Source organism: Ammospiza nelsoni, chromosome 6 (genome assembly GCF_027579445.1).
Source record: "Ammospiza nelsoni isolate bAmmNel1 chromosome 6, bAmmNel1.pri, whole genome shotgun sequence".
Lineage (NCBI taxonomy): Eukaryota > Metazoa > Chordata > Aves > Passeriformes > Passerellidae > Ammospiza > Ammospiza nelsoni.
Window position 1 is genome coordinate 6,988,572 of NC_080638.1, and position 14,018 is coordinate 7,002,589.

At 43.8% G+C, this 14,018-nt stretch overlaps 1 protein-coding gene across 6 annotated transcripts in view; it reads left to right on the forward strand.

The window, feature by feature from the left end:
* The window catches only part of MICAL2 (microtubule associated monooxygenase, calponin and LIM domain containing 2), a 76,006-nt gene that overhangs the window by 376 nt on the left and 61,612 nt on the right, over positions 1–14,018 (forward strand). The window lies entirely within an intron of this gene.

The following is a 14,018-nucleotide window of genomic DNA, read 5'->3' on the forward strand; positions in this document are numbered from 1 at the left end:
GAGTAGCCCGCGAGTAAGGCAGCCGAGCGCCTTCCCAACATGTTACAACGATTGGAGCGGGGTATTAGTTTGGACGCGTCCTAATGAGTGTGTTAATCAGCGTAACATCCTTCTCTGCTCACCTTTTGGGGTAATTGAGAACGGCATCTGCCGAGTTTCTCTTTACGCTTCGAAGTGTTTGTTAACAGTGATTGTCTTGTCGTGTTCACTCCGTTTTTCGTGTCTAAATTCAGCATGTGACTTGAATTCAGATAGCTGCCCTGTAGAGTGGTGACTGTACGTTTATTTCCCCCTATGCCTGCAAAGTTGAGCCAGTATCAAAAAGCTTTGAGTTCTCTCTCAAGTTTATTGAAACAGATCTGGAGGTCTCTGTCGTCTTTAAAAGCTGTTTACAATTGGCAACCTTGTTGGTGCCTTCAGCCGAAACGAGATCTGAGCGTGGAAATGGAACTGCGTTCTTGTACCTAAAGATGGTCCCTTGCAGGTCAAAACATAGGCGTGTTGGCATGGACAGGAAACTTCGTGGCAGCGTGGACTTTTTTTTTCCCCCCTGCCTTTCTTTCTCAGCAGAGACTCTAAACCTTTCAGTAAGGTGCTGTCCTCTGCTGCCAGTCCCAGCTGGGGTGTAGCTGCCCCCCTCTCTGACTCTGCTTTTGGTTTTGAGGAAGTTCTTAATCTGTGACTCAGTGTTCTAATCTTTAAAATGGCTTAATGAGACTTGTCACGCTTGCCTCCCAGGGACATTAACATCTAATTGATGCTCACGAAGTGCCTTGATCTGGCAGAAAAGAGGGCATCTTGCTTCCCTCTTTATTTCGCCACTTTATTTTGGGTGCTAATTATATTACATGGGTGGAAAGCAGATTGGCTGACAACCGAACTGGATTTCATGTCTGTTATCATTGACACGGGCACTCTGTGTGCCCACTTATGCTTAGTTTGAGGTGTCCGGTGTTTCTCTAAAAACAGCGGGGTTTGTCCTTTCTGGAGGATGAGAATTTGCACTGAAGCAGCAACAGACTTTCGCTCCTAACTCTACACAGTTTTTTCTCTGTGTATTATGAGGTCAGTAAAGGTTTTAAGAATTAAAACTGTTGACTCAACTCTCAGCATGTCCCTGATCTTAAATCTTACTCCGCCTAAATCTTACCGTAGTCTCCGTTTTTGTCATGCTTTGCCTCTTTAGAAATAGAGGAAACATACAAATTTACAGTTCTTTCCTTGAAAATACAAGCCTTAGAGTATAAAATGTATATTTTTAACCGCTTTACTTGCGGCTCAGAGGAGTAATTAGCCACTTTACTCCCTTGACTTGAGTCTTGCCCCATCTCCTCCTTATCGCTGCTGCCTTATCGGGTCTGTGTTCTGGGAGGCTGCTTTGTGACACGGCATTTGGCTCGTCCCTTTGGTTCACTTCTTTTCACCATTGTGGCTGCAGAATTGTCCTTCCCCGTGCTAAATGGACCTGCAGCGTTGATACCCGACAGCCTTGATGAACCTTGATCAACCAGCGCTGATACCTTTTAAAGCACTGTTTGATGTTTGCTGGTGCTGTTCTTTTCATGGTGCTCGGAAAAAATATTGCAGCTGCATCTCAGAGTGTGTGTGTGGTGGGGGAATGAAGTTCTGCAGGGGAACTGAAGCATTCTTCATTCCACTTCTTCTTGCCGTGTGGTCTGCCACAAGTGATGTGACTTTGCCTGCCCTGTCTGTAAAATCAGGTGACTTTTTAACAAATTAGTATAAAGGAAATCATATAAAAATGGGAAGTTGTCTCTGTTTCACTCTGAGTTTCTTTTTTTGCTTGTTTTTAATTAATTGCCCTGATATCAGGGTGGTGCTGTTTGTGGGGAGATCAGGTTTCCTTCAGTTTCGCCTAGAATCTAGACGGATGGTCTGAAAAGGTTTTGTTTTTGTTAAGATGTGCTGAAGCAGGGTTTTCTGGTCTCCTGTCAATATCCCATTTTTTGTGGATGTGAGGAGCCTATGTTTTGGCTGGAGATGTTCTTTAAGTGTAAGAAACTAGAAAACAGAGGTGATTGCTCTCCAGTCTCTTCATGAGTATGCTTGAAGTCTTTCACCTCTTTTAGCACATGCCTTGTATCTGCTCCAGCTGTCTCACTGCTCGGGTATTTTATAACTAGTACCTTGAAAAGGGGGGAAAAAAGGAAAAACTTTGAAATGCTATATGTTTGCCATTGGGGCTCTCCCACGTGGCTGGTTCATTTGTTGTGAATGCTTGGTAACCTGTGTCTGTTTCTTTGCCTCCCTCTGCTTCCCCTGGTGTCAGCAGAAAAGCTCTCTTTTCCTAGTGAAAGAGGCTTTGCATCTGAAGGGCACGGTGTGTTTTGATTCCCGTAAAATGAAGACAATTTCAGGTGTCTGAAACTGAGATCTGCCTCCCCGTGGTCCTTCTGTTTTCTCAGCTTGCTCTCGTGTTGGATCCAGAGTCAAGGAACTACAGGAAGGCTGAGGGGCTGCTTTCTGTGTCTGTGCTGGCAGCCTGGCTTGCCTGCCTCTCTAGAATAGATGTGTACCTATATAACAGGAATTTGGGGTGTGAGTTTTGTGTGTGAGCAAATTCTTGGCTGCACGTTCCCTGTTCAAGCTCTTTCTGTGTGAGGAGCCCATGGACTTGGAAAGCGCAGCCTCCTCTCTGTGTCAGGGAGGGCACACTGCTTGTTTCTCATCACTGGCACCAGCTTTAGAGGTGTTTATACAGCAAACTGACCCTTTCAGAAGTGGTGTTAGTAGTTCAGGGTTCAGAAGTCTGATTCTGGAAAATATACATATTCTAAATTAAGGCTATTAAGCGTCCACTGATTCAGTGACTGTGCAGATACGCAGTTAATATTGTATTGTGACACATTGTGGAAATTGCTGTGTTTATTTTTGACCTGGAGAAGATGACTAACTCTTTCATGTATACATAGTTAACGTTTACAAGCAAGTAAAAACTTCCCCAAAATTATCTTTAGACTCCTAGTTCCATGAAAGGAAAAAAATTCGGACTTGTCCCTAAATTTGAGCTGTGTGGTGTCAAGCCTTCTTTCTGCTCTGGGTTGATAACCCTGTGTTCAGTGGGGGTTAGGTTTTCAGAGGTTTTATTTATCTCCTCCACATTTTTGTGGGCAGTTTACTGTGTGGGGAAAGGAACAAGAGCAACCCCATTCTGTGTCAGGAAAGGTAGGTGGTACCACAACACAAATTAGAAAGACACTACTGTGATAGCTTATAGTCAGTTAAATTCTGATTGTTCTTATTTCAATGTCCCAGTAACACTGATGTAATTCGGAGAAAACTTGAGTTTGTTTTTTCTTGCTTTTGGCCCTCTAGAGTTGGGATGGCAAAACGTGGTGAGGCAGGTGGTTTATGGAATTGTGTGATGGAATTATGTGGACTAGATTTAAACTTTTGTTCTTGGCTCTGGCCTCTCCAATTGCTGCATTCAGCCGAGGGGACATTACCAATTCAGTTTTTAAAGTGACTTTGCCTGGCATTGTGTTGTCGTGGAGTTTTAGCTTCCTCAAAAGCAGTTTCTTTGGATCTGTTAGTCCACCATAAATCCTTCTCAGACCTTTTAAGCTTGCAGCTTATTGCCTGTTTAGACTTCAGTAATGCCCAAAGGGGTGCTACAGTTCATAATTAATTCTCTATTGCTGCCATCGCCAAGCATCAAAATAGAATTTCCAAAGCCATGTGAAATTTTTGTTGGGAATAAGTAGGGATGCTTTGTAATCAGCTTTAAATAGCCCTGTGCTAATTCATCAGACCTTAGACCACCCTTCCAGTACCAAAAGGGGCTACAAGAGAGCTGGAGAGGGACCTTTTACAGGGGCAGGTAGTGATGGGATGAGAGGCGATGGCTTTAAACTGAAAGAGGGATGGATAAGCTATCAGGAGGAAATTCTTTGCTGTGGGGGTGGTGAGACACCGGAACCATGATATTTTTATTATATGGTGTTACTTTTAGAAGACTAAGGACGTTAAAATACCTGATTCTGATAACATATTTTGCCATTTTCATACCTAAATAGGTGACTCCCATAGCTAACTGGAACATTTTAAGTCTGCCAAGATTTTTTTTTTTTCCTAGCCTATGATGTGCAAATCATGTATGATGGAGTCCAGGGGGGAAAAGAAAACAAGGAACAGTTTTGTTAACAGCAAAGCAGAAGGTGGAGCAGAAGACAAATTTTCCCCTCTCTTTGAGAAGACTCGTGTTTGGCAGATAGTGGAATTTTTTTTTGCATGTAATCGGATAAGAGTGTATTGCAAAGCCCATAATCTGTGTTATTGGCTGAGGTGAGCCCCATCTGTTAGTGGGTCAGGGATGTGCAGTACCCTTGCCCTCTAAACTCACGCACACGGGGAGCAGCACAGGGGGGTTTACAGAAACAAGTGCAGGCTCTGAAGGCAGCTGCTAAAGGCAAAGGGAGGAATTCAGAATGGAATGCAATGTTCTCTGCTGACACCCTTTCTAGCTGAGGAACCCTCTGGTTAAAGAGCTTTACAAGATACTTTTTGGCTTCTGCTCATTCATAGTTTGACCTCCTTTCGTACAGGTTCACCTGTTGTACATGCTTGTTATCAGGCTGTTCTTTATTGATTGTCTTTGCAGCACCTTGTGCTGATCTGGGGAATAATTTAAAATGGCAAACTGAGCTGATTGGAAGAAAAAATGGGCTGGTGTTGGGCTTGACTTGATGGTGGTAAATATGCAGTCAGTGCTAATTGCCCCCATGTCATCATTCACCCCAGCTGTGGGTCAGACACAGGATCTGCTTTGCCATTGCTTTGCTCCTTGCAGAGGCAGTGGAGGAGTGAGCATGCTGACACAAGAGCTTACTTCTCCAGGTCTCATTTCCATCCCAGGTGAACTCCAAGAACTTCTGATGGAATGTGATATCTGAGCTTGGATAATTTATGTGACCGAGTTCTCATTCAGATCTGATCTCCTGGCCTTCTGCTTGGTATTTGATTTTCCCCTTTCTCTGAGTGCTACAAATTCCTATGGTTGCCACCAATGCAGACAACTGTTTCTGTCAGTTCAGAAATTGTTTCAGTAATTATATGGCTGTAGGGACAGAAGAATATTGAAGTTTGGAGCCACTTTTAAGATTTCAGAGTGTGAATGTGGAGTGTAGGTTCCTCCTGTTTCTATATATGGATTTTTAAAAGTAACAGCTGACACTCCTGTGTACAATATTTGTGTTCAGAACATTCATGTGCTTGACTGAATGTCAGAAACATGCACATATTTAAGGCTTGCACACAAGCTCCATAAATATGAACTATCAGTGCATTCAAAAATTGAGTTTGTGGATATATTCTTGCTGTACTCTCAGAAACTCTGCCCTTGCACCAAGTCAACATTAGGTGTCCCAAAAATGCATTAGGAAAGCGAAGCTTATGTAGAGAGCTAAATACATGACCGTGAACCTGTTCAGACAAAAGAAACCATCTTTCTGTTAGAGGGCTGTGTATGAGAGGGAAGAGGGGTAGGGTGGTTAATTTTATTTTCTGGAAGCGAACAGCACGCATTTTTCAGTGCACCAAGCAGGTATCATTCTGTTTGTGACCTGTTTCCTTGTGAAAGTGTCAAGGAGCAGGGACTGGATTAATCTGTTGCCTGCACTGCTGGCACACAGCACTGTGATGCTGCCCTGCCACGGTGTATAAGTAACCCTGTGTGGCAGAGGGAATTGTGCAAATATTCCCTGGTGTGCTGGGCCTTGTCCTGGCTACCTGGGATCTGTCTGGCAGTGGGTGTCTGAGCTGTAGCACAGCGGTGATGGGTCATACAGCACTGTGGGAATGGCTCTTTGGTGATGGAGTGACAAAACTGGCTTTTGTCTTTTCAAAAAAGAAAAATGCTCACAAGATTTTTCCTTTAGAGAAGACACTTCATAGGATTTGGGGGACTTCACTTTAAACTTAAGGACAGCCAATTGGACAGAAGCTAAAAAGTCTTGAGCAATTTACTAGGAAAAGAAGAGAAGAAAACAATGAATTGCTTTTGTGAGGTGTTTTACTAAAAGCAAGAACTTTTTGCACTTGGCTCGGTTTTTCTTCGTAAAGAGTTTTGTTATTTTGCCTTTTATTAAAACTTTTTTGTTTCCAACACTACCGCAGTATAGTAGGAGTCCTAGTAAAATATCTGTATTGTATTTGAATATCTGTTTATAGGCCTTGCCCTGATAAGCCCCGGTTGTTCTTGATGGGCTGTGATGTCCTTAATTGGGCTGCAGCTGTAGCTAGTGAAGATAACTGTGATAAAAGGGGGTGGGCTTGGCCAGTCAGGGAGAGCCTGGAAGGAGCCCTGACTAAGAAGCAGCAATGAGCAGAAGAAGTAGTCTGTGCTGTGAAGGACTGCCCCCAAGAAATATTGCTGAGAAGGTACGGGACTTTAGAAGTATGAAATACAAACCACAGAAGCCATCCTGCTGATTTTATGCCTTCCAAGGCAGCTGAGCTATCTTGGGTGAGAACTAGATCTCCAAGAGCTGATGAGACCTGGCTCGAGGAGACCCCTATTTCACAGCCCTCCCCAGCACCTACTGCAGAGCTGCTCTGCACACTGCAGGGGGGCACAACCACGAGTGCCACAGCTCAGCCACGTCTTATTTATAGCTGGGATGCTTAGATAAGCAGACAGGGAAATAGGTTAATGTGCACCAGGCCAGCCTTGTGCACATTGTGGGGCAAGGACTGCCTTTGGTATCCCCCGTGGAGTAATTCTGACGGCTACTTCACATATCAGTGTCAGGTTAAAGACAGCACAGAACAGAGCAGTGTTACTCCTCCCTGGAGGGGGCTCAGGGGGATGCTGACCTCGGGCAGTGAGGTTTGTGCTTCAGGGCAGAGCTGGGGCTGGCAGCCCCGGGAGGGAGGTGTGCTTTGGGAGATGCTGGCACAGGCACCAGGAGCAGTGTCAGGGGCTGGGTGCTGCACCCTCACTCTGAGAGAAGGGTTTCCTCCTGGCTTCCTTCCCACCTGGGAATGAAAAGTCACAGTGAAGCATTCACCTCTGTGTATTTATGTGGAAAAGGAGGGCCACAAGGTTTTATCTCACACTTCCCTATGCAAAAATGCAGAGGGCAATGTTATTTTCTTTCTGTCTGCTTTCTTTTTGACTGAGGAAGGAGTTGTGATTGTTGGCTGAATATGTTCACACAGAGGATTGCAGAGTGCATGCACTTAGAGGGTTCCAGCAGAATTTCTGATTCTATTTCATGACAACTGCAGAAGCTTGACACCTTAATGCCCTATTTATGCATTTAGATATGGACCACCACACCTGTCTATAGCTACTTGTTCAGCTCCTACCTGACTTAATGATTGATGGTATTAGTAACCTGTGTGTAGAAGAATCTTGAAACTCAGTTATGGAATCAAAGCATGTCTTCCCAATTATTTTGTTTATCAGGCATTAATAGAGACCGAAAAGAACCATATGGCTGTTTCAGAGCAAGGTGAGATATTTTTGTGCATTGTTCACAATACTCTTCCCTTGCAGAGGTTAGTCCAGGGTTCTGCCTGACACTCAGTAAAGCACATGAATAACTTAATGCTGCGTTTGACAGAGTTTCTTGGCTCGGCTTTTTCTAAGGCAGCACCTGTATGCATCCTTCAGGTGGTTCTGCAGAGCAGTGTCAGTGTGAAACTTCTGCCTTTTGTTGTAAAGTTTTGTGGATTGCGACCCAGAACTTGATAGGATACATGTTTGTGATTCAGTTTGGCTCATTTGAAATCTCAAGCCAATAGAACTACAGCCACTGGCTTCTGAAAACCAACTGTGAAATTATCGGAGTGTCTCTCTTAGTTCATTAATTTCCAAGATAAATGCAGGAATAACATACGTAGTATAGCAGATTTACACTTGCACACAAGATTTAATTTAGAGGTAAATATTAATGCAGATATATCAGAGGTTTTTTTGCCTTAATAAGTTCTAGTGAACAAAGAATGTGAATCACTGGTTTTCAGTTTGATTTGTCCTACTGAAGTAGCAAAGGATGGCGGGGTTTTCCTTGTCTCTCTCCCTAATTGGTTGTTATCCAGCTGGTAGGCCAACCCTCATGCAAAATTTATTGGAAGTGTGGGCAAGAGAGAGTTACTGGGACTTCTACAAAGCCAACTTAGTTCATGACTTTGCCCAACTTCCCTGCTGGCTTTCATGAGGCAGTGTAAGGTTGTGATCAGAGCCTCTGGTGAGTTCATGGAGCCATCGCTACATTAGTTTTAATAACTGATTCCTCTAAAGAAAAAAAAAAGCGCCTTTGTCATACTAAGAAGCACCTCATGTTTTCAGTCCAAATTTTCTACATTTCTTTTGGGTTTTGTCTGTTGTAAAATATTTAGCTGGGATATTTTACCAGTCACAGAGCTGAAATAAGTGTTTTTTTTTTTTTAATTTTGGAGGAGCAGATGAAGTCAAACAGTGTTTTCTTCCTTTTGGCTGATGATTCTAGTATGATTATAATGGTGATTCTGATTTCTTCAGGAAGAATATGCAGAGCAGTGAGTGCTTGTCTCTTTTCTGCCAGGTTTGGGGAATTTAAAATGAAAACTAATAGATTATTTTGGACCTCATGACTAGAAACTAGTATTGGCAACACAATTAGAATGAAGCAAAAAAAGGTAAAATTTACATTAATTATTTAATTACCAAACAGATCTGTATTCACATGGAGAGTCTCTGTTAACTGTATATGCATTTCCTTTCTATTTTTGTCAACGGAATCCACATTTGATATTTCTTACTTGATAAAGTTTAATCTTAAAAAGAGTATTTGTCGCCACTGTCCTGGATGAAGAGTTGTTTTTGTTTTGCATCTTGTGATATGTTGGCCTTTTTTGTTTTTATTATTCATGAGGTTTCTCAAGCTTCATTTGCAGTGCTCCGGCTTGCCCGTATTCACTGGTCCGTGGGAGGGGGAGGTAAGGAGAAATTCCCTTTCTTCCATATGGGTATTGGCATGGGCAGTGTGTGCTTAGTCATGTGCCGTGCTGATGGCAAGTTTCGCTTGGCACACCCTGGCCGGGGCAGTCCCTGCCCTGCTCTCAGCAGAGCCACCGCCTCCCTCCCCGCTGCAATTGTAGATGACTGGGCTTGTTTTACAGCGCTGACACTGTAATGATAACCTTGCCAGTGCTCAGGAGAGGTGGGGACAGCTGAGCTTTTTGCTGGTGTTGCATTTGCTGGAAATTTCTCTAGAGGTGCTGTGACTTGAAGGTTTTGGTCAGTGTCACTTACAAGGCTGTTGTGAACTTCTGTCGCAAAGTGTCAGAGTGGCACTGAGACTTAGGCTAAAGGTTCTTCCGCCCAAATTCTACTTTAATTGCTTTTTCCATTTCTTTGCCTTTACCTGTTTCTTTTCTCCCCTAAGCCTGTATTCTAGATTATGTTCTTACCACTGTTGACTAGACTTCCAGCAGTAAAATTGTCAGCTTTGAGCTGTGAGGTGCACCAGTGAATGCAGCCTTGCAGAGTTCAGAAAAATAGGGTGTAGGCAAGAAAGGGGATTTGTGTAGGTAGCTGTTGCTAAAATCCTTCTGTCTGGGAGTGCAAGGACGTTGTATTTATTGTATTTAACCCCAGAAGTGTCTGTGCCTGTGCAGTCAGAGTGTGTCAGAGCTGGGTGCGCTCTTCCCCCTCATCACTGTTCCTCACAACATTTGTTATGCTCTTATGGGCACATGTGTAAGAAATGTCAACTGAGTCATTATTGGGGTGGATGTTCTTCCAGCAGGTGTTTTAAAGGCAAAATTTCAAGTCTCTGAACAAAGAGAGACCAGATTGCCAGTCAAGAATTTGTAATGAGGAAATGGGTGAGCCCTTTCTCTTTGATCCAGAGCAGTTCTCTTTCCTGACACCGCTCTGTGCTGCTGCAGGTACATGAAGGCAGTTTGGCAGCCAAACTGCTGCACCAGTCAGGGTTAGTGTGCAGGGACTGCTCTTGAGATGGAGCCTTTCATGTTGCTTCTGCAGGAAAAGGCAGGTGGGTTTGATTTTTATCAATACACCACAGTCATGTTGTTTAATCTGCTACAAAATTCAGACATCTGCCATGCTGAGCAGCTGTAGCAGATACATGCAGTGCCTCTTCCAGACTCAGGTTTTATTTTGTCCAGATTTGTCTAGATTTAAACTCCACAGAGGTGAGCAGAGATGCCCAGGGTGTTTCCTCTCCCAGTCCAGCACTTGCAGACTGGGAGTGGTGAAGCCACATCAGAAGTGGCTGTGCTGCATGTCCTTGTTGTGATCCTTGCCCCTGCCTGCCGGGCTCTGCCTTAAGCAGATTTACTCAGCTGACCTTTTAACCCGCTGGAGATGATCAGAGCTCTGCCCTAAGAGCTGCCAGACCAGACAGGGTGGCCCTGCCAGGAAAGGTAAAGGAGCCAGCGCCTAAGTGCAGCTGCCCCAGCAGCAAGAATTCGGGCTGGAAGGGGCCTGTGCAAAGCTGTCAGCTCCTGTTTTTGGAAAGCAAGGGTGCTCTCTGCCTGGTGCTGCACTGACCTGAAAATACTGAGGTGAACTGTTCATGTGCTGCCATGCCCTGCCTGCCAAGATGCCTTGGGGAAATGGGCTCTGCAAAAGTTGATTCATAATTAGATGATATGCTGGATATTAGGAATCCAACAAAGTGCTGCCTTCTGCACTTTTTTCTAGCAGTCTCCCTTAGACTCTGTTTATACATTCATGGGCAGCATAAGCAGGGTTTAGCAGCCAACTCAACATTTGTAACTTCCCGATATCCCAGATGGAGCAGCACACATTCAGTGGGTCAGAAGCCCCTTTTTATCCTGTTTTTTGTCCCTTTGGATTGGTTTCTGTTTGGATCCTTCATTTGCATGAAGGTTTAAGGCACTGGATTGGCCCATTACAGTTCTGTCCAGGCGGGCTCATTTCTCTGGGGGTGGTGTGCTTCACTTAGTTGTAATATGGTATATTGAGTACCCTATTTCTTACAACTACCCTTTTAACCCTTTTACAATATAATAACCACACTAACAGTACATGCTTAACGATCTATCAACTGTTTTACAACAGTTTTTAACCTATTTTTAACAAATTTGTACCTCTTCGCATTTTTTTTAGTCTTCTTTTATGCAAACCTATGGCATCTTTTGGCCAGTGAAGAAAACAGGATTCTAGCACTAAGAGCTTGTCCTGTCAATGACAGCAAGCTAGGACTAAACTATTCTGGATGTGGTTGATTTATGGATTGGGGTATGTGGTAAGCAAACCCTTGGTTACCAAGGTTTTTCTGTGTGTTACCTTGTGCTGCTCCCCCAGGCAGGGCACTGGTTGTGCTGTCTGGCAGGGCTGGTGGTCAGCAAAGGGCAGGGGTGGAAGAGCCCTTGCTGTGTGTGGTTGGAGGGAGGCAGAATTCTGATCGTGGAGGACGGATAAACCATCAAATGAAATGCAGAAAAAGTTTCTCCTGTGGAAGGCTCCACGTCATTAGTGGCAGCAGGAGTGCTGGAATATGTGCTCCCAAGCCAAATCACTGTCATATTGCCTGGACGTGTGTGTGTGGTTTTAAACAGGCAGTTTGAGGCAGCAGCAGGTTAATCTGCCAAGAGAGGAGCCCATTTCCCACAGGCACAGACTGGTCTGTGTGATGGGCCCAGTTTGGAAGGAATTGCCTGAAGTTGATAGCATCAGTGGAGAAGTTGTGCTCAGTCTGGCTTTGGTAGGACCAGGAGGGCTGAGAGCCCTGCCCAGCCACACCAGGAGCAGCACCAAGGGGACAGGGATGTTCCCAGCCTGTGCTGCACTCAGGAGGTGATGGAGGATTTGAACTTCATGTGCTTCAGTGCTCTGTACTGGCGGGAATGAGGGCAGGGGTAAAACCTCTCATGTTGTACCTTAAGGAAATGGGCTGACTCAGTGACTGTTGCAGTCACTTACAGACTTCCTTTCATAAGGTTTTCTGATTTAGAAATGCATTATGGAAATACTTGGCATATGAGCTTTTTTATTTTGTTTGTTTGTTTTTTTTTTTTTTTTTTACTCTGGTTACTGGTGTGAGCGTTTTCTTTGAAGTAGTATCTATCTGTGGTATAACTTGCACGCAAAATAAAGCACTGTTTCTTGAAAATGTTGTTTCCAGAGCTGATATTAATATCCTTTAATGTTCACCTGAGATTTAGTTTTTCTGTTGACTCAATTTTTTTTCCCTTGGTGTGGGTGAGCTCATAGTGTGTAAATTGTATCCTTTTGGACCGGGTGTGCCAACTGTCCCAAACTTTTTTTTATGCAGTATATCACTGACTTGTTCTCTTTGGTACTCCAAGTAGCAGTTCCAAGCAATTGTTGGGAGAGGATAAAATATATTAAAAAAGATCCCCATCTGGGTAGAAAAGCTGAGTTTTTGTGCTGTTTTCATGTGTTTGTGACCTCAGAGCCCATGTAGTGAGCTCCAAGGATGTCCTTCTTTTGAAAGACACTGCAACAAAGGCTGTTCTGTGCATATGGCTTTTGGGGCGCTGGTAGTGTTGGTATTTAATCACACTGGGAATACAGCATTAGGGCATTAGCCAACTCCTTATTCCTAGTAAACTAGACCTTGATAACTGGAGCATAGATAAAGATCTGGTTACACATTTCAGTGAAATAAAAGCAATACTGTTCACCTGCATGCAGAAGAGAGGGAGAAACCTGTACTAATATAGAAACAGAATGAAGTCCAAGCCAACATAAGGTCTTGGGCTCAGTAACAAAATGTTTTTTAAAAAATCATATTTGTAAAGTGGAGAACTAAACAGTATTTCTTATGTGTGGATAGTTTAGATTCACACATTATTCTCTCCGTCCTTTTTTTGAAGGTCTGTTCTCTGTTCTTCTTGGTCTCTATCAATTGGGGAATACTAAAGTTCTTGGAGCTATTTGTTAAGGGACTGTAATAGTGAAACACATCTTTGGTGTCTTCAGTTGGTCTGCTTTGTGTAGGTACATTGGATGAATGGATTCTGGGTTTCCTGATCAGCAGTTGGATAAAAACTTCCCGTGTGCTGAACATCCCCATTCCCCAGTCCTGGCTCTTGGCAGAGCAGGCACAGTGAGGGAGGAATGTGATGCCCAGGGGATCAGCTAAAGCAAAACCAGCTTGACCCAAGACGTTTTCTGCAAACCACTTGCCTTCCTAAATTGTTGTTTTCTCTAACAAAGCCAGTTCTAATCAGCACCTTGGGTACTGGGCACTCTGTGAACCCAGAACAAATTAATCGCTTCCCTTTCTGAAAATTACAGGCTCTTTGAGAGTTGGGGCACCAAAGCAGCTTAGCTCTGGCTTCCTGTAGCTGTAGGGGGAAATGTGATGCCTCTTATCTCCTCTGCCCTGAAAACACCACGCTCAAGTGAGCACCATGCAGTCACACATGGCAGCATTTCAGGATCCCCAGTCAGCTGTGGCTGCTCCACATAGCCTCATGGCAATAAATGGGAATGAAGTGGCTGTGCTGCCTCAAAACTTCCTGGGTCTGTGTGACATGCTTGTGATGTTTCTGCACTTACACAGGCTCAGCTCTTTAAATGCCCTGTTCACGTTGCCTTTCAGGTATGTGTGTTGATGCTAGCCACAGATGCTTTCACTGAGAGATTTTGGCTCTTCTGTGCAGTAAAAGGAATGTTAGGACTAGATGACAGTGAGAAAAAGAGCCTTTTAGGAAAAAAAAAAATCCACATTGTCCTTTGCCTTGGCACTTTACAAGTGCTTGCATTCTACAATGTCTGCCCACTTACATGCAGTGAAGTACACGTGCATGATAAAGTAAGTTTTCCAAATGAATGGATGACTAATGAAGAGCAGGATGATAACATCTACATATTACAGCACAGGTCATTCAGTTTGGGAGGTGACTGGAAGCAAATGGCCATTGTTGAATAAAAACTTCAATACAGAAGGTACAACCTCTGACCTTCAGTACTGATAGGACTTAGAAAAACTTTGGGCTGTGTGATGAACAATTACGATTAAGAAGTGTTTTTTTTGGTATTTCACAGTTTC